Source organism: Heterocephalus glaber, unplaced genomic scaffold (assembly GCF_053883595.1).
Source record: "Heterocephalus glaber isolate CG9 unplaced genomic scaffold, H.glaber_assembly_v1.0 deba00000122, whole genome shotgun sequence".
Taxonomy (NCBI): domain Eukaryota; kingdom Metazoa; phylum Chordata; class Mammalia; order Rodentia; family Bathyergidae; genus Heterocephalus; species Heterocephalus glaber.
In genome coordinates, this window is record NW_028258138.1 from 66,273,042 (window position 1) to 66,291,792 (window position 18,751).

An 18,751-nucleotide genomic window follows, 5' to 3' on the forward strand; every position below is an offset into this window, starting at 1 on the left:
CTTCTCTTCAGACTCAGTGTAACCACCTGGCTGCATCTCTCATGCCTCATTCAAATATTCATACTGCACATTCCCTCCCATGTGTTATTTTGCTCAATTGCTTCTATCTCTATAGAACACAGGAGCAGAAAACTACCAAAAGAAAAGAGTAAAATAAAAACAAATAGTTAAGGAAAAATTTCCAAAAAAACCATCACAGAGAGAAAGGAAAAATTGAGGTCTCCACAGATGAGTGCTTTTAATTAGGAAGAAGGCTGAGCAGCAAAGAGCTTATGCTAATAAGCAGCCTCATTTAATCAGCTTATTAAAAAGAAACATTTTTAATAGCCAAAACAGTTTCAAAAATGGTAATTATTAGAAAAGCATTAGCAGGCTGAGGGTGGGGGAGGGAAAAACCTGGTCATGAACTGAAATGTAAAAGCTTTCTGGATCCTCCAGGCAGGCCCAGTGGTCCTGCAGAAGTGGGACAACATCCATACGGGCATGTTTTGTGTCAGCTTCATCTTTTTTCTTCTGTAAAAGATTCTTTTCCAGGTCCCCTGCTTTCCCACTATTCCTTCTTTCTTTTGGGTTTTACTTTCTTTACTAGCCTGTAATCATTTCTAACGTGTTCTTTCCAAATACTTTTTCTCTTCCTGCTTTTTTGTTCCGAGGCTTTGGCTCTACTCTTTTTCCTCTAATAAATATGCTCTCCTTGTGTTCTGCTCTTTGTAGCTCAAGCATGTGCCACCGCCACCTATGTAACTTAAATTTTAACACGAATAAAGAAAATACGTTAAGATTGCTAAGAAATATTTCTAGTACTTTCATTCTGTCCGGCATCAGTTAGGAAAAAAATACTCCAAATGGTTACTGAATTCTATTCCAATACGGATTACAATATCAACATCCCTTATATTACAGTATGCTCCCGATATTACTGAGTTAGTCAAAGTCCAACGAAGAAAATTTAATTCTCTATAAATATCCTCAAAGGCAAAGGAAATTAAACAGAAACTTTATAAACAGAGGACTGATGAAAATGAGAAGCCAACCAAGGGATTCTGAGGCATCAGTGTGGCTAATCAAAGCAGGAAGCAACTCCTATTCTCTAGTTACAGACACAAAGAGAAGAGATAATATCACTTGAACCTTAAGGCCAAAGCTGAAGGTATGCAGGCTCCTCTTAAGGACCTACGGCCATAGAAAAGATCCCACAGCTTCCCCAAAATACCATCTGAGGCAAAGAAGAAGAAGAGAGAAGTATCTAGCTGTTCCTTTCTCCCACTCTCTAATTTTTCACTATGTCTTCCATTGGCTGAGACTGGCAAGATGACAGCCTAAGAGGAAAGCCTGTGAGCCATACCCATGGATGTCCAACTCCTTCCATGGGAGAGGAGGAGGACTCTGTGAGCACTGAATCTGAGGACTAGCTACCCTGGAACCAGCATACACTAACTCTTTAGCATTGGAAAGCAGTGACTTATTCTATTTTTTTTTCCATTTTCATTTTCCATATGTTAGCAAATTGTCAATGAGTTGAGATAGAGCCCAAATATGTGTGATACAAAATCTGAAATATTTGGAAATTTCTAAATTTTCACATCTTCACCACTAGATGCATGTTTTAGCTTTGAACTAGCTATTCTGAAACAGTGAGGGGTCAGTAATTTCCCTGGTTATGCTGAACAATTTTCTCTGTGTTGGTACAACTTAAAGAAAGTTGGGGCTACAGAAGAGTATTTGTGCACCTAAATCCTTTATTTATTTCACTTATCACATGCTCATCATATTGTTCTTAATGGCTATGGGAATGTGGTAAGAAGATAATGCAAGAATAAATTTAAATAACATTTCTAATAGTCCATTATTCCAACAACTATTTTTGACTTAACAGTAAGATTTAATCTACTAAAAGTTTTTGAGGATTCACAATTAAAATTTTCTATTTATATATTATACATCTAATAGCAAAAAAGTAGAACAGAGTAACGTAAGCTCAGTGGAATGGACTATTTAATTTTCCTTATAAATTCGCTCTGCAGCAATGTCCTAAAATTTTACAACTTTGGTCAAAAGTTAAGATCCCAGACATTTTCAAAATAAAAACTCTCAGTGAAAGATCTCCTTCAATTTCTTTCCTTCTACTTGAACACTTGTAAGTTCATCTATCTTTACTGAGTCACCAAAAAGTACTGTGTCCCTTCTCCCTGGAGACCAAGTATTATCTTGGCTCTTAGTCTTATCTTCTTTCAATTCTTCTGAATATTGCTTATAATACTTAGATTCTTTCCTTGAAATTTTCTACTTCATTTTCTTTTTAACCATAATATTATTTGAGTTTCACTCCATAGTATGATTATTCCCACATTTATGCCCATTGTCCTAAATCCTCAACACATAGCCAGATACATTTCCAACTCCCTCACCAGTCAGTCCTGCCACCAACATGTTCTTCATGGACTCCTCATCTTCCCTTCCAAAAATCCTCTGCTTCCCTTATGCTTATCAATTTAAATTCCAAAATAGAATCCCATCCTGGTGTCTAGAATATTCTTCCTCCTAAACCTTAGATATTTGCATCTTGCTTTATCCTCCCTTTTGCCTCAGTGAGACCAACCTAACTAAAACAACTTGAAATTACTGTGCAGTGGTTCTAACATGGTATTCTGTACTAATAATCTGCACATACTGTTATTCATTTGTTTATTTATGTTTTCCAGCTCCTCCATTAGAAAATTGAACTCCCAAAATAGACTCTATCTCCTCTCATGCTGATGAACAGTAGGCATTTAATAAATATTTTTGAATGAATGAATAAGCAATGACCTCCTTATTTTGTCAGAGACATACTTTCTTTGCTTCTGTTATGGTTTATATCTAGATATCCCCTCCAAAACCTCATGCAGTCATAGGTAGGGTTTTGGGGAGTAACCAGATTATGGGTGCATGATCCTCCATTAGTCCACTGGTTAGTTTAGTGTATTTCTCTGGGTGGATGAGGGACATACTAAAATGGGAAGACCCACCCTGGGTGTGGGTGGCACCAACCAATAGGCTTGTAGCCTGGATGGAATAAATCAGGAAGGAAAAAGAAAGTCTTGCTGCCTTTTGCCTGTCAAACCATGGACTGTTGCTAGTCTTTCATGCCCCATGCTGTTCTGCCTTGATACCAGCTGACTATGGACTGAAACTTCTACAAACAAAGACAAAAACAACCTTTTCTTCCTCTAACTTATGGGTATAGGGTACTTTGTTCAAGCAACAAGCAAGTAACTAAAACAGCCTTATTTTTATTTAGAGCTCTTAGCAGTGTTTTTTCCTGGACTACCTCAAATGGTCTGGACCACCAGCTTCTTTCCGGGAAAAACACCTATTACATTATCATGAAATTGTAGTTATTATGTAATTGGCTGAATTATGTCCCTCCAAAGTTCCCATGGTCAACTTTTAACCTTAGTCAGAATGTGACTATATTTGGAGATAGAATCTTTATTTAAAGAGATAGTTAAATTATAATGAGGTTATTAAGGTGGTCCCTAAACCAATATGACTGATGTTCTTAGAAGACAAGATTAAGATAGAAACACACAGAGTAGGCACTGTAAAGACAAAGACAGATGATGGCCATCTATGAGTCAGGGGACATGCCTCAAAAGAAATCAATCCAGCCTACACATTAAACCTGGATATTTAGTCTCCAAAACTGTGAGGAGATAAATTTTTGTTGTTTCAGCTACTCACTCAGTGATATTTTGTTATGGCTGTCCTTACAAGTTAATAGATATTATAAAATGCATCATTTCAACATGCTACTTAGTTTTGTACATGAAAGTATCTATTGTTTTCTTGTTCCTGAAAAGATAAAATCCAAATGTCTTAGGAATATAAAGCCCTTCAAAATCTTGTCCTTATTTTCCTGTTAGCTTTTAATTCCTGACCTGTTCATCCTATACCCTATATTAAAACCAAATAGAATTTCTCAATTGCCCCCACACGACAACTTTTTCATTAGTCTATGTCCTACTGCATACTGTGCCATTTGCAAAAAATTGTTTTTCCTTTCATTGATGAAATTATAATTCCTGTAAAACCAAAGCCAGTGTAGTCTCTTTTGTGACATAATTCCCATATCTTCTTAACAAAACTGTTTTTCTCTCCACCTGTGCTTTATTAGAACTACTGATATATATATACTCCTGCCAGACTATCAGTTCCTATAGGGGTTTGAGAACATACTTTATCTATCATTGCATCACTGTAGCCTACCAAAGACCTACAAGAGAATTTGTTAAATGAATGAAAAAGTGAATTAGCTAATTCAAATCCTTGAGGTACTATAGCAATTTTCCTGAAAGTTTTGATTTTCAAAGGAAATCAAAACTGAGGCATGTAAGTATTGATTGTAAAGGAAGATAGAAGAGAGAATGAAAAGAAAAAGGAAATCTATATCAAAAATAATATGCATACTGAGTCCTTTGGTCTTTTTCATTATGTTCTCTCTCCTTTCACTCCATGAATCTTTACACTGAAAAAAGAAAAAGAAAATGGGGAAAAAAAGCTCAAAAGTAGGCCAAAAGGTAGGTGGCCTACATTGTTGCTTCACTAGTTCCCATAGAAAAAGCAAATCAAAGAATATTAGAGTTAGAAGAAATGTCAGAATCATCACCTCTAAATTTTTCACTTCCCCATGAGAAAACCTCAAAGTTAAATAGATTTGACTGGCTTAAAAGCCAGTAGTAGAACCTTAATAAGTAGTAGAAACTTAATTCAAGTTTTCTAAACAAGGCCAGGCCAATCATATTTCTCTTTCACACCTTTGATAGTTCCCAGAGTTGAAAACACATTTTATTCTTTCTACTATATATATATATATAGTTTTTATTTTTAAAAACACTCTCTATGTGCCTAAAATTTTCTGTAGCTTTATGGTAATACATTGGAACAAAAATAGATATTAAAAATAAATTCTGCATCTGCAAAATTGTCCTTGATACAAAATGTCAGAAGTGCAATCATGTCAGAGAACTCATGACACTTAAATGCATGTTATTTAAAATCTCCATACCTTGTTCTGCAGAACAAACTTATTTTCATTTTTATGCTTTAATGTGAATGACTATAGCAGGCAAATGCCAGCATTCACAGTCCTAGTCCTAGTTTGTCTAAGAAAATTATGCCAAGCGTGCAGTGCCATCTGCTCCTGTAGCGATGCCATCCTTCCATTTCTCAGCAGCATGATAAACAACCCAACCGCACATCATCTCATTCTCTGAGCTCCGTAAACACCTCAGGGCAAGAGAGGAGGGGATGTAGCCCCTATGTCACATGCAAAATGATGCATATGGCAGGGTGGGGATGGGAGAGGCAGGAAATGAATACTTGGACCCGTGATGAATGGCCGAAAAGCTCCAAAAATTCAAAACACCCACGAGACAGAAAGATTTCCTCACACTTTGAAAATGTTCTGGTAGGGCTGATGACAGGGCAGGAAAGACGTGGTACAGAGGTGGAGATGATGTCCATTGCAGAACATTTGAACACTCATATCAGCTTTGCCATCACTAATTCTTTTTTATTTTTTTTGGTACTGGGGATCAAACTCGGGACCTTGTGCTTGTGTGGCAGGCACTGGAACCATTCAGCTAAATCCCCAGCTCATCACTAATACTTTTATGACCTTGGTCATCATCTCATTAACAAAGAAATGGTCAAGAAATGGATATGTGGTTAGAAAACAGGCTGGTAGAATTATATAGAATGGTGTGGCATTTGAAAATTTATTTAGGTCTTAGGTTCCATTTTTAGTTAAACATAAAAGAGAGCACATGAAACTGATCTTGACAAAGTAATGAAAGTTGAACAAATTACAAGTCTGGAAGTGATTATTATCTAATATTTAAATTGCTTCTGTTAATGTCCCTCCTTCTGTATTGAGCTGACTTCTGTTTCTCCATAAGCAGTGCCAGACAACTCACTGTTTTATCCTGTCAATCCAAGACTTTTCTACAGATATTCATACTGGCCAGACATTTTTCAATACATCTCTGTCACACAGCAAATGGTTGGATAGCATCCATGGCATCCCCTTAAACACAAATGCATAGATGAAGAGGTATATAGGAATGTTGACAAAACAAGAAGTGAATCATTCATTTGAGAATGAAAGACCTATAAATATGATATAGAATATAATTATGAAGACATTGGGAAATATTTTAAAGAAATGATGGAAATAACAGAACATATTGTAGAAATGAAGATGTTCTGGACCTCGGTAAGCTTATGAGTGAGTACAATCAGGGGAAAAGTGCTTCTATGGATAGAAACCTGGAGAAAATATCAGACAGATTTTGGCCTGGAATCAAGTATGGAACTGAGAAAGGAGAAACTTCACTATTAAGATCTAAATCTATTGTCTATTTAAAGTACATAAAAATTATACCATTAAACTTAAGTGACAGTAAAAACCTGGCCAATGGGATCTTTATCAGGCCAAATTTAGCTTCCTGAGAAAGTTACTGTGATTAGGGAAACAATGCAGACACCTAAAAGCCTACCAGAGAGGGTAGGTTTGAGTCTCCACAGTTGAGCGGAGAAATCACAAGAGACATGTTTTCAGGACATATTCTTTAAAGGGGACACTATCATCTGGGTAGTGACAGTTACCAAAATCTGTGCCAGGTCATGCACTACATACTAGAAATACAAAGATGAAGTAGACAGAAGTGCTATCTCCAGAAGCTCACAGATTAGAGAGACAGATTTATGTGCATGTAACCAATTCACTTGAGAGAAGGGAAGAAGGTGGTTCTTCTGAGGTAAGTTAAGAGATCGCTTCAAAAAGGGAAGTAGGATGTTAGCTTTCAAAGCTTTAAAGCACGAGCTGGATTTCAAGAACTCGAAAAGTGAAACAGGGCCATCGAAAGACGTGATATCTGCACAGAACTACAGGCAGGGAAAGTTGCTTTTTGTTGTTTTTGTTGTTGTTGTTTTCCCCACATCCTCCTGCTTGGCCTGGCAAAAAGACAGGCAAAGGAGACTGCATTGAGTTCGATGTCCTGGACAGCCTATTCACTTTCCAGGTTGGCCACTTTAGACTCTTTTGATGGCTTCCCTTCCATTGTTCATGATTTATCATGGTTCCTTGAGCAAGAAGCCAGGGCAACAATATATATAAATATATATAGGCATGAGCTCTCAGAATCTTCCTGGCATCATGTTCAGATCTTGCTGCTCTAGCCTCTAGGGCACGTTCCCTCCTTCCAGCCAGAGACCCAAAGGAAAAAAAACTTACATATTTTCTTGCCCCATACATTCCCAGAAGTGAGCAAAACTAGTTAATTTTAACCATGAAAGAAATCACTCACATCAGGCCAGTCCATGTGGCAACCAAATCGGTGCCAAGTTCTGAGAGGTAATCAGCGATGATCACTACACTGAGCCCATCAGCACCTACCATGGGAACAGTGACCTGCAGCTGGACCACATTACCTTGTACTACAATGAAGCCACAGAAGTCAAGTATGTTCATACGGCCATTTGGGTGGATCTAGAACCTGGGAGCATGGACTCTGTTCACTCAGCTCCTTTCGGGCCAGATCTTCAGATTAGACAAATTTGTTTTTTGCCAGTCTGGGCCAGACAACAACTGGGCGAAGGGCCACTACACAGTGAGTGCCAAGCTGGTGGACTCGGTCCTGGACGTGGTGCAGAAGGAGGTGGAGAGCTGCTACTGCCTGCAGGGCTTCCAGTTGACCCACTTGCTGGGGTGTGGCATAAGCTTTGGCACAAACACCCTGTTCATCAGCAAGATCTGTGAAGAGTACCCTGACTGCATCATAAACACCTTCGCCCAAAGTGTCCAACACTGTGGTGAAGCCCTACATCGTCACCCTCTCCACACACCAGCTCTTAGAGAACACCAATGAGACCTACTGCATTGAAGATGAGGTACCACAAGACATTTGCTTCTGCACCCTCAAGCTGACCACGCCCACCTATGGGGACCTCAACTACCTCTTCTCTGCCACCACGAGCAGCGTCACCATTTTCCTCTACTTTCCACGCCAGCAGAACACGAATCTCCACAAGCTGGCTGTCAATACTGCACCTTTCCTATGTCTCCACTTCTTCATGCCCTGCTGCGCCTAGCTCATCAGTCATGGAAGTCAGCAGTATCATCTCGGGCCCTCACAGTGCTGAAACTCACCCAGCTGATCTTTGATGCCAAAAACATGATGGCAGCTTGTGACCTACGACATGGCCACTTCCTGACAGTGGCTGCAGTCTTCAGGGCTGCCATATCCACAAAGAAAGTCAATGAGCAGTTGCTCAGTGTGCAGAGCAAGATCAGGAGCTACTTCGTGGAGTGGATCTCCAATAATGTGAAGACTGCCATGTGTGACATCCCGCCTTGAGGCCTGAAGATGGCAATGGCACTGCCATCCAGGAGTTGTTCAATTGCATCTTGAAGCAGTTCTTGGCCATGTTCTACCTCAAGGTCTTCCTGCAGTGGTACATGGGCGAGGATATGGATGAGATGGAGTTCACAGAGGCTGAGAGCAACACAAATGACCTGGTGTCCAAGTACCAGCAATACCAGGGAGCAACTGCAGAAGAGGAAGAGGATTCCAGGGAGGAGGTTGAAGAGGAGGCTTAAGCCAGAGTCCTCCCCACCTCAGGCCTCTCATTTCCTCAGCCTTCTTCACCTACCCCATCCCTTCATAATTTGGTTGCTGCCTCTTTTTTTTCTGCCCAGGGGCTGTAGAACAGTGCGTAGCATATAGTAGGCACTCCATAAATATTTGTTTGTTGGATGTCTCCTCTTTCTCTCTACTCTGGCAGTCCTAGATTTCTGTCATTTTAAGTGACCCTGTATTTTCTGCTGGCATCCACTTCTTACTGTCCAGTTAACATTTCTGTTTTCAGGATAATTCTCCAAGAAGTTGAGTCTCTTCTAGATCCCATTTAGAACCAGCCAGGTGCTGAAAACTCACATAATGGCCACATTCCTGAGCCCAAGGGGGAGAGTTAGAGGGTACAGGTCAGTAGGAGAAGAAGGATGGGATTTATCCATTCTGGGGCGGTTTGGGAAGGGGGAATCTAGGCTTTCACGTTCATTTAGGCCCAGTCTCAGCTTGAAGAGAGGGGTGAACAGTATTCTCTCCATTTATTTCCCTCCCAGCTGTCTAGAGCACCCCTTTCCCTTTGGAAGGGAAGTCTGCCCTTGTCTCTAGGCCTTTGGGAATGCCCTTCGCATCCCCACTGAGTAAGTGTATTGTGCGTAGATGCACAAGGCCACCTTCATGTTTGGGTCACTCCTCAGATGGCCAAGGAAACACCCTCTTTTTTTCATATCTCATCTTTTGCTATTCCCCCCATTTTTGTCCTGTTTTACATTTCAGATTTCTATTTTGTGTTGAACTTGCTGCCATTTTTCATATTGAAAAGACAACATTGCCCCATGAGCCAAAAGTAAATGGGAATTAAATATATATATATATTATATTATATATTATATATATTATATTATATATTAGACATGAGTACACCCACATGTGTGTGTGAACGTTTTGGTCTTTAGACTGATATAATCCCCATCGAGTCTTTAAAACTTTAATGCCTAAAACTTTAATGATTCTTTTGATATTAAGAAATTCATGGGATATATTGATCCAAAGTGGGTCCAAAATAATTCTTCTGACTTCAGGATTAACAACTTACTCATGTCCTTTTCTCTGATTTTCTATTTGCCTTGGTCCCAACATGACAAGGCAAATTTGTGATCTAATCCTGGGAGCCAGTGCTTCTCAGAAGCTGCCAGGAATGAGTAGATTATTTAATACCTAATATTTTGGGCACTACATAAACAGTACATTTCTAGCAAAGCAGTTCTTAATTTCAGTAAAATCAAAACAGGCCCCCTTGGATAATATTATTGACAGAAACACATTTATAGTTTACCAAGTGCTTCCACGTGTATTGTTTTAATTCTCCCACAAACCTAGGGTGGGCATACTATAAATCCCATATTATAAACCACGGATTTGAGATCTGGACAGACACCTGACTTACCCAGGATCTACTAGTTGTTTGACAGCAGTACACAGAAAAACCTAGATCTTCTTCTAAATGTTGAATTGCCCCAGAATGAGAAATGACATGTAAGATCGGATTCAGTAAAATGAATGCCTGAGGCTGAGAGCTTGGCAACAGATCCTATGCTGTATTTCTTCCATGATTTTAGTTTAAAAAAAGATGATCGTAACATTGTTATCTTCCCTCTATTTATTTCAAAGTAATCGCTCTAATGTCAAATTAGAGTACCAGGAGTTTCTTAGGCTTCCTGTCTAAAGTAAAATAATGCATTCTGCTATTGACTATGCATTTGGTTTTATTTCCCTTATCAGAAGATTGCCTGCTCTACCCTGATTTCTGTTCATTTTCAATGCATCCCTGCATAAAACATATCTGTGAAAGGACCATTTCTATATGAAACATTAAACCTAAGTTATTACCAAGAGTGAAACAACTACTTTTCATTCTCTCTTTTTTTGTACCCTCTTCTTTTGATACTAAAGTTGTGATGAAAAAGAGCAAAAAATAAATAAGTAAGCAAACAAACGAACAAACAGAGATACAAGGAAAAGGAAAGGGACAGCAAACTCACTGATTTCCATGTGCCTATCCATGACTTAGGGTGGGACACAACATCGAGAGAGTATGGAGATTGATTGGCTCATTCCTTGGGGGGGACCTGCCCACGGGGCAGAGGAGAAACTATCTACGTGTCTACACTGGTTGCCATGGTTTCAGTCCCCTCCTTGCTAAGACTGGCTGCCCTCTTACTAGGACCTGTGGCCTGAGTCAGTCTTCCTTTTTATAAGGCATGTCCCTGCTATTTACACAGATTAGCTGAAATAATAAATGATTGGAATAAATGACTGTTAATTTAAGGTAGAAACATCTTGACTTGAACATCAATTTAATTTTTGATTTCCCTGATGAGATCCTCATTCAAATTTCATAAACTCTGGAATCTGAATTGCTAATTCAGGCACAAAGTTTAGTGTTGATTTTTGGAAGAGGACATGTTAGTACAAAGAGACAGCAAGTATCTCAATAAAATGAAAGCCTCAAACAAAAGTTGGTTTTGGGAGCAAAAGCCACCCCAAAAATAGGTTACCTAAGAGGTAAATCACACTAAACCAAGTGAATTCATTACCAAAGGAGATGTTGTGAATACAGGCATGGGGAGGTGAGATAAAGTAGTGCAGGTTGAGCGACATATAAATTTAGTTTTCATTAACACAATAAAATATATGAGGCTGAGTATTTTTTTAAAAGAGGTTTATTTCGGCTTATGCTTCTGGAGTTCCAAGATGAGGGGCACCATCTGATGATGGATTTTGTTTTATCCCTTCAGAGTCTCACAGTGGTGCAAGGCATCGCAAGGCAAGTGACAGGGAATGTGTCCACGTGTATGTGTCTATCTTCTAGTCTGTTTCCCTCTTCTCAAAAAGCCACCAACTCTGAATATACTTAAGTATTGCAAAATATTCATTGAATTGTGCACTTAAATGATATCATATAGTATATGAATTATATTTCAATAAAGCTCATAAAAATGTTTTTAAAAAAGTCACCAGGATTTCAGTCATGGAGCTCCACCCCAATGACTAATCTCCTCCAAAAGGACCCATCTCTAAACAGCTGGATTAGGTTTCCACCCTTTTAACACCTCAAGGTGGGGATTAAATTTCAACACAGGAAATCCTGGGGGACTCAAACCCCACCCCTATGGGAACAGGGTACAGTGGTCATCCCTTTTATGTGAAGACTGAAGCAGGCAGCTTCTTTAAAGGAACCAAAGAAAGCAGGGCAGACTGTTCAAGTAGTGTGTAATTGACACATTCCTCAGGAGGGACTCTTGCAAGGAGTGGGGATTTAGGCTGAATGACATCTAGGAAAAATTCCAGGGCCTAGATTCTGTGACAGATTTCAACTTGCAAAAATTTTAATTTCATCTTATGGAAGCCTTGATATGTTTTCACAAATAACAAAACTAAGAACTTAGCACTTAAAGCATGTTGTTCCTTTAAATTTGAATGGATAGTAAATAACACTATTTGTTAAGCCTTAGGTCTTTAAAGATGAAAAAACTCATTCTGCTTCTCATACATTTGACCAGTACTGACAAATCACCAGCTTTAGGCAGCCCAAGCAGTCAATGTTTAGTAAATGTCTCACTCAACCCCAAACCTCATGAATTGTTTAACATACAAGAGAGACAAAAAGCCAGTATTTCTCCTTGTGTCAGCTCTCATTAGGAGCATCTCAGCTCTTCTTGCTTCTAGCTAGGAACAACATTAATATTCATTGTTCTTAAACACATAGGATCTTTGGGGAACTCTGTGTATACAGTCAACCCTGTGCCAAGTGTCACACCCAGTTTACAGCACAGAGAGACTTAAGTGAACCCCAAACCATTGGGACACACTTGGAAGGGAGGGCAGTCGGCAGACATCTGCCACCATTGGGCACAATTCTAATGTTAGGAGAAGAACTCAGTAACCTCACACCAAGAAGGAAACCTTATAAAATCTGTTGTGTAGAGAAAGACAGACCTTTTGAGGTATTCATTTACCCCAATCATATGGAAACTGGCTTTAGATACTCAGTGACCTACAAGAGAGATGCTTATCCAGCCTTTGTAGTAGCTGAAGAATTCATCATCACTTTGTTTCTCAAGATGCCTCCCTCAATAGTTTATGGGGGGAAGAGACCCAAAAGACACAATATGAGAGAGGTGATACTCATTTTATAAGTCCTTGTGATTCTAAGTAATTAAACATTTTTATTGAATAGCTTGTTTTTTTTTTCAGAAAAGAAAATATCTTATTGTTATGAATGGGAATTACTCAAGGAAAACTTTGCTGCAAAAATGTCTACCTAACAGGAATTTAACTCTACATTTCTATAAATAGTATGATTTCAGGTGATGTCACAAATATCACCATGAACTTAACTATAAGAGATTATTTTTCTGCTTTACCTCCAGGAAGGCTGAGTTTATGATACCAACTGTCAAAGCCTAGATGGTACTGGAGGCATAGGTCCTGATCAGCAAAGAGAAAATGGTCTATTTTGTCTATATTCCCTGACCATCTTAAAAGGAGAACTTAAATATTCAATCAAGTCTATTTCTTTGTAGAATTCTTTGATTAACATAACCTTGAGCTAAACTATCAGTCCTAAATCTCTTCCAGTCTTATAGAATTACTAAAGCTATGGAGTACAACACATAACCCAGTCTTTTACCCCCTTTTTTTAACTTAAAGGTAGAAGCAGAGATTTTCCAGATATATTACTATTACAAAAGAGTCTAAGCAATAGATGCATTTTGCAAATGGAGTAAATATTGAAATAAAACACCCTTTGCCATCTGCACATACAAATCAGCCATATAATGTGATTTTCAGTAATCAGCTTCACCAATAGAAACACAAAAAATAGGAAGCAATATTTTCTATTAGTGACATATAATGCTCAAAGAGTTGTGTGGTCATTGCAAACATAAGCTAAACTTCCCAAAGTAACACATTTTTCTAGAACACTGGATATATGTGATACATACAGCATGTTTTTATTACTACTATTTGTCATTTATTTTTCACATATCTTTGCAAATGACAATTTATAGCAGCCTAAAATAAGTCTAACAGAGGCAGAGGAAAAGAACCACACATAATTTTAAGTATACTAAAGCTTAATAATGCTCTCTCACTTGTTCACATGAATAAAGCTAGTTTACAAGAGGCTCTACCTAGGTTCCTTTGGCAAGTGCTAAGATTTCTCATCTATTGTCCTCCACTGGAAATCAGCAGTGGCTCTGCTTCACTTAACTTAGAAGTTTTAAACTAGGAATAGAAAAAAAACATGAATTCAACAGAGTTTGAAATTTAGCAGTAGAGGACGACAGGAAAACAGCAGAATCCTGTGATTCAAGCTGCTGTAAGAGAATGATAGTTCTTCTTCCTCAAAAGGGCCCAGCAAGGTCATTCAGATTCCTCAATTCAGATTCCTCAATGCTAGGAGTAGCATTCTATACAGTGCAACGGCATTTTAAGGCCAGCAAGTTCTTCTCAATTTAAACATCATGGGTTTCTTATTACCTCCTTTCCCTACATTCCCATGATGCTCTTTCACTCTTTTATTGTTTTCTATTCAAGTAGATTTTAATTTTGCCCATGTGAGCATTAAAATGTAATCTAAACTTGTAATCCTGTACAGTTTTAGTGACATAGTTTCTAACAAGAGGTCATAAGCTCATAATATAAAACATGAGGTATTCAGAGTTAAAGTGAAAAAGGTCTGATGTTTTCATGTGGGTACTTAAACAGATTACTTGTGAATATTTTATTTTTGTTTCATTGCTTTTTATTTTTTAATTTTTAAAAATTATTTTTATGGAAATTGGTATGGAGATTCCTCAAACACTAAAAATAGAAACTCTATTTGACCTAGCAATTCTCCTTCTAGGTATCTTAATGAAAAAGTTAAAGACATCATATTACAGTGATACATGCATACTAATGTTTATAGCAACACAATTCATAATAGTTAAATCTTCCAAGCAGCCTATGAATGGATAAAGACAATGTATCTGTACCTAATGGAGTACTACTTAGCTAGGAAGAAAGATTAATTTGGTCCTCCACTTTCTATCTGCACTGATTGTGTACATTCTTCATGGGGGAATTTCAACGTAGTAACCTGAAGAGTAATTTATCTTTTTTTTCTTTTTTGGTACTGGGGATCGAACTCAGGTCCTTGAGCTTGCACAGCAGGCGGCGAATTTATCTTTTAATATACACTGAATGTACACGGAATATTGTCTTGGACAGGGGCCATGTTACATTACAGGGTATTTCAAATCCCTTCTACTATGTAATGGAGGGAAAAATATCACTTGATAAATAAGCTTCTGCAGCCATTGTATTATCAGCTATCTGTCCATAAATCGCAGCTGACTGCACTCATTCAGATATTCATTTTTACAACATGTTGATTTGTAAAGAGTTTCACTTTTACTCATCAATGCCCACTTGCTTTTCAGGAAAGAAATATAGTATAATGCAGCTGGAACAAGAATAAAAAGTGAGTTAAACTAGTGAAAGAAAGCTGTGGTAGAGACTAGAAGGAAGAGGAGGAGGAGTAAAAGAAATAGAAGAGGAAAAAGAGGGAAAAGGAGGAGAAAGCAAAGGTGGCCCAAACTGCCACAGTAAAGGTGACATTTAGGGTGGTTTCTTTCATTTCTGCCTTTTCTGGATAAACAAGTCCTCTCTTAAAATTTTCTTCTTTCAGTAATGTTGTGGTAAGGTTCTGGTAGGCCTCCAGCTTTAAACAAGTGCTATTTATTTTATTGGAGCTAGAAAAGGCAAACTCCTAACTGTAGCTTGATCCAAAACTCTGACTATAATTTGTTTAGTGGTTGGACTTCTTAGTTGTAATTTTTTGAAATAAACTTTAGTAGCTGTGGGTACTGCTTCCTAATTAATTTCTAAGCATCCAAAATTGTCCCCTGATGTATTTTTCACAATCTTCCCTTTATGGAAACTCATGATTTTTTTCCAAGAATATCGATTTTCACAATAATAGTATATAGTTCCCCAACCCCCCTTTTCTATTTTGGAGTATGGATTTCTGACAGGAATCTTACTTCTACTCTGCTTTTGTTTGGAGAAACACACCTCACTGATTACTGAGACTTGCCATTCAAAAAGTATCTCTCTCTCCTGCTCTTTAATTTTAATGTATCTTTCTGTGCACAGTATTTGTGTATGAGATGTGAGCCAATATTTTATCTTCATGTCCACATCATTTCAAAGAATCTCTCTATTCTGTATTTTTGAATCAAAGCCCTCCTCTTTTTTATCCATCCATAATCACCTGCAGTGATGTTTCTTTCAGTATCATTCTTATGTACTGAGACAGGACAATTATTGAATTGAGAATGAACTAAACAACCAAGTGTACTACTAACCAAAGAAGAAAATCTACAAGTTTAATTCTATTTTAGCAAATGAGTTAGGAAAAAGAATACTGGCCAGAGAGATGCAAAATTGTGTAAGAGAAAACAGGATGCCCTAAACATGAATTTATTGATGACTTTGCTGCAGCATAAAAGTTTTTGGTTAGAGCTGGCACCGTGTAGAAGTCCACAAACAAGAACAATTAGATTATGTGCCAGAACTCTCTTTCAACAGCCATTTCCAAACATGTATATTTATAGACAAAGAGAATCATAAAATTTGCACATGGTCTTCTGACTGCTTGATTATTTAACTTTAACCAGGGAAGTGAAGTGGAAGCCAATTTAATCTTTTTTCTCCCTTTTTTTAATAACTTGGTGGCACAATATTATACCTATTGTTATAATTTCCCATTCTTAGTTAAATTCCTAATGGCTACACACTCAGACTCCTAAAACCAGATGCAGGGGAATGTGGAAGGGAAAAAGCTGACTTTATATGACAGATAAAAAATCCTCTTGGAATAAAAATGATCCTAGGCTTTGGGGCAGGGAGTAACTTTCCAGAGGTAAAAAATGAATTATTTCTATTGTTAATATAGCCAACAGGCAACACCACACAAAAACAGGAGGTGTTGAAGAGTTCTTGTTTATTTTACTTATTTTTTAGGTAACATACTGAGTCATAATGGAAATAGCCAGATGCAAATGTGTTGTTGTCTTTGACCATTTTCCTTCATTCTGGGCTTTCCTTTTTCTTGCTGGTCTTTCCCTGTTTATCCAATCCAATGCAATAAAATGCATAATTAATTTCTAAACACTTCCATTGAGCAGTGCAATTTGTCAAGTCGAGTTGTTAATAGAATTAAGCTTTTTATCAGCGATTAGCCAAAGAAGGTAAAAAAAATTAATTATGGAATTATATGCCTCCCTGGTTCAAAGCCAGGTTTTGGATTAAATGTTCGATAAAGGTTTCCTGACAAGTTATAAAACATTTAGCAAAAGCTGCTTTCCCCCTGTGCGTGAAAAACCTGTCTCTGTGCAAAAGCAACCAGCCAGGCAAGCTCACAGGGGCAGACCTTTGTGCACACCAGTGTGAAAAGAAAAGACTGAGGAAAACACTGGTTTTCTTCCTCTGCTCAGGGGAAGAGACAAACTGTGACCTCACAGAAGTTTTCATCTTTAATGTTTGATAGTATGACTTGCAGCTTGAATGAAGTTGAAGGATTGGTTAGAAGGTGTAATAGAATAGTACTTTGATGAAATAACTAATATATAAGTTTGCAATCATACATAGCATAACCACAAATATTAGTATGAAAAAAAGTAGAAAGTAAAGAGTTGACAGGCTCCTCAAAATATCTAAACCTCTCAAGTAACATCCAGCTCTCTTGTGCCTGGGACTTTCTTTTCTTTCTCTCTTCTGTATGCTCTTCTCACCTCACTTTTCTCTAAAGTGGAGTAATTCAACCCATTTCATCTCACTGTTTCCTCCACTCCAAGCAAGGAAAAGGGTATGTGAGGACTAGAGTTGTCAGTCTAACTCTAGACTTGTCAGATTCTAACATTCATGGAATCATTTCCATAAGCTCACAAGCTACTCTTCTACAGTAGTAGGATAAAGCCCTCTTTTACCTATTTTCAAGAGGAAGTAACTCTTTTTCAATTTTTTACACCTGGAGCTATTGTGCTTTGGGCTATCTGCTTCTAAAGCTCATGTTGGGGGCACTTCTAGTCTAGGTTCATGGTCTGCTTTCCACCAGAATTTTTATTGTGTTCAAGTAAAATTCACCCTGTGAAGGTCTCAATTTCTAAATTTAAGACAGGGATACGGGAGCTGCCCTTCAGTCTCAGATTCAAGCCTCTAATCTCGCTTTTTAGCAGAGAACCAAGCATCGAAGTTATAGGGAACTTTTACAGATGAATGCAGTGAGTGCACATTTACAAGTGGAGTATACCCACACTATGCATGTATTGAGAGGTAGAGTGAAAGAGAGGCTATAAACAAACAATATAACAAATACACTTTTTCTGTTATATACACTTAATCCTTTCTTCTCTCCATAGTCTTATTTCCTCTCTCTTCTGTTTTATCTGTTTTTCAAAATTTACTTGGATAATTTTTTTGAGTTACTAATCATATAGTATAGTGTGTGATACCTAATCTTGATTGTCAAATTGACTGGCTTAAGAGATTAGTCCAGTATGCCTCTGAGTGGATGTGGGAGAGTCATGAGGTCATGACCTTTTGGACTATATCTGGTGCCCAACCGTTTTTCACTTTCTTTGGGCTCTACTTCCTGGCCACTATGAAGTGAGCAGCTTCTCTTCATCATGCCCTTCCACTATAACTCTCCTGTTTTGAAGCCAATCAATCACGGACTGCAACCTCTGAAATTCTAAGCCCAATTATACTTTTCCCTTAAGCTGGGAATGTCAAGTATTTTATCTCAGCAATGAGAAAGCTGACCAGTACACAGGGCTCAGTTTGAAAGAAGTATTAAAAGAGCAGTGCAATATGGCAGTTTTATATAATAAATTTGAATTGTAGGAAACAATGGTGTTATTTCACTTTGTTATATAAAATTATAGATTTGTTCTAAATATTAACTATTAATTACAAAACAAACAATAACAACAAAAACAAACTATAACACAGAGTTTGGATATCTGGTCAAGAATTACAATGTATGATGTGATTTTTTCCATTTGAATTTAAGCTCTATAACCCCCAGG

General features: G+C 37.8%; 1 protein-coding gene and 1 pseudogene across 5 annotated transcripts in view; one reads left to right on the forward strand and one right to left on the reverse strand.

Annotated features, from left to right (window-relative positions):
* Lsamp (limbic system associated membrane protein) overlaps positions 1-18,751 on the reverse strand; it is a 2,156,433-nt gene that overhangs the window by 458,357 nt on the left and 1,679,325 nt on the right. The window lies entirely within an intron of this gene.
* Positions 7,532-8,684, forward strand: LOC106010043 (tubulin beta chain pseudogene; annotated as a pseudogene).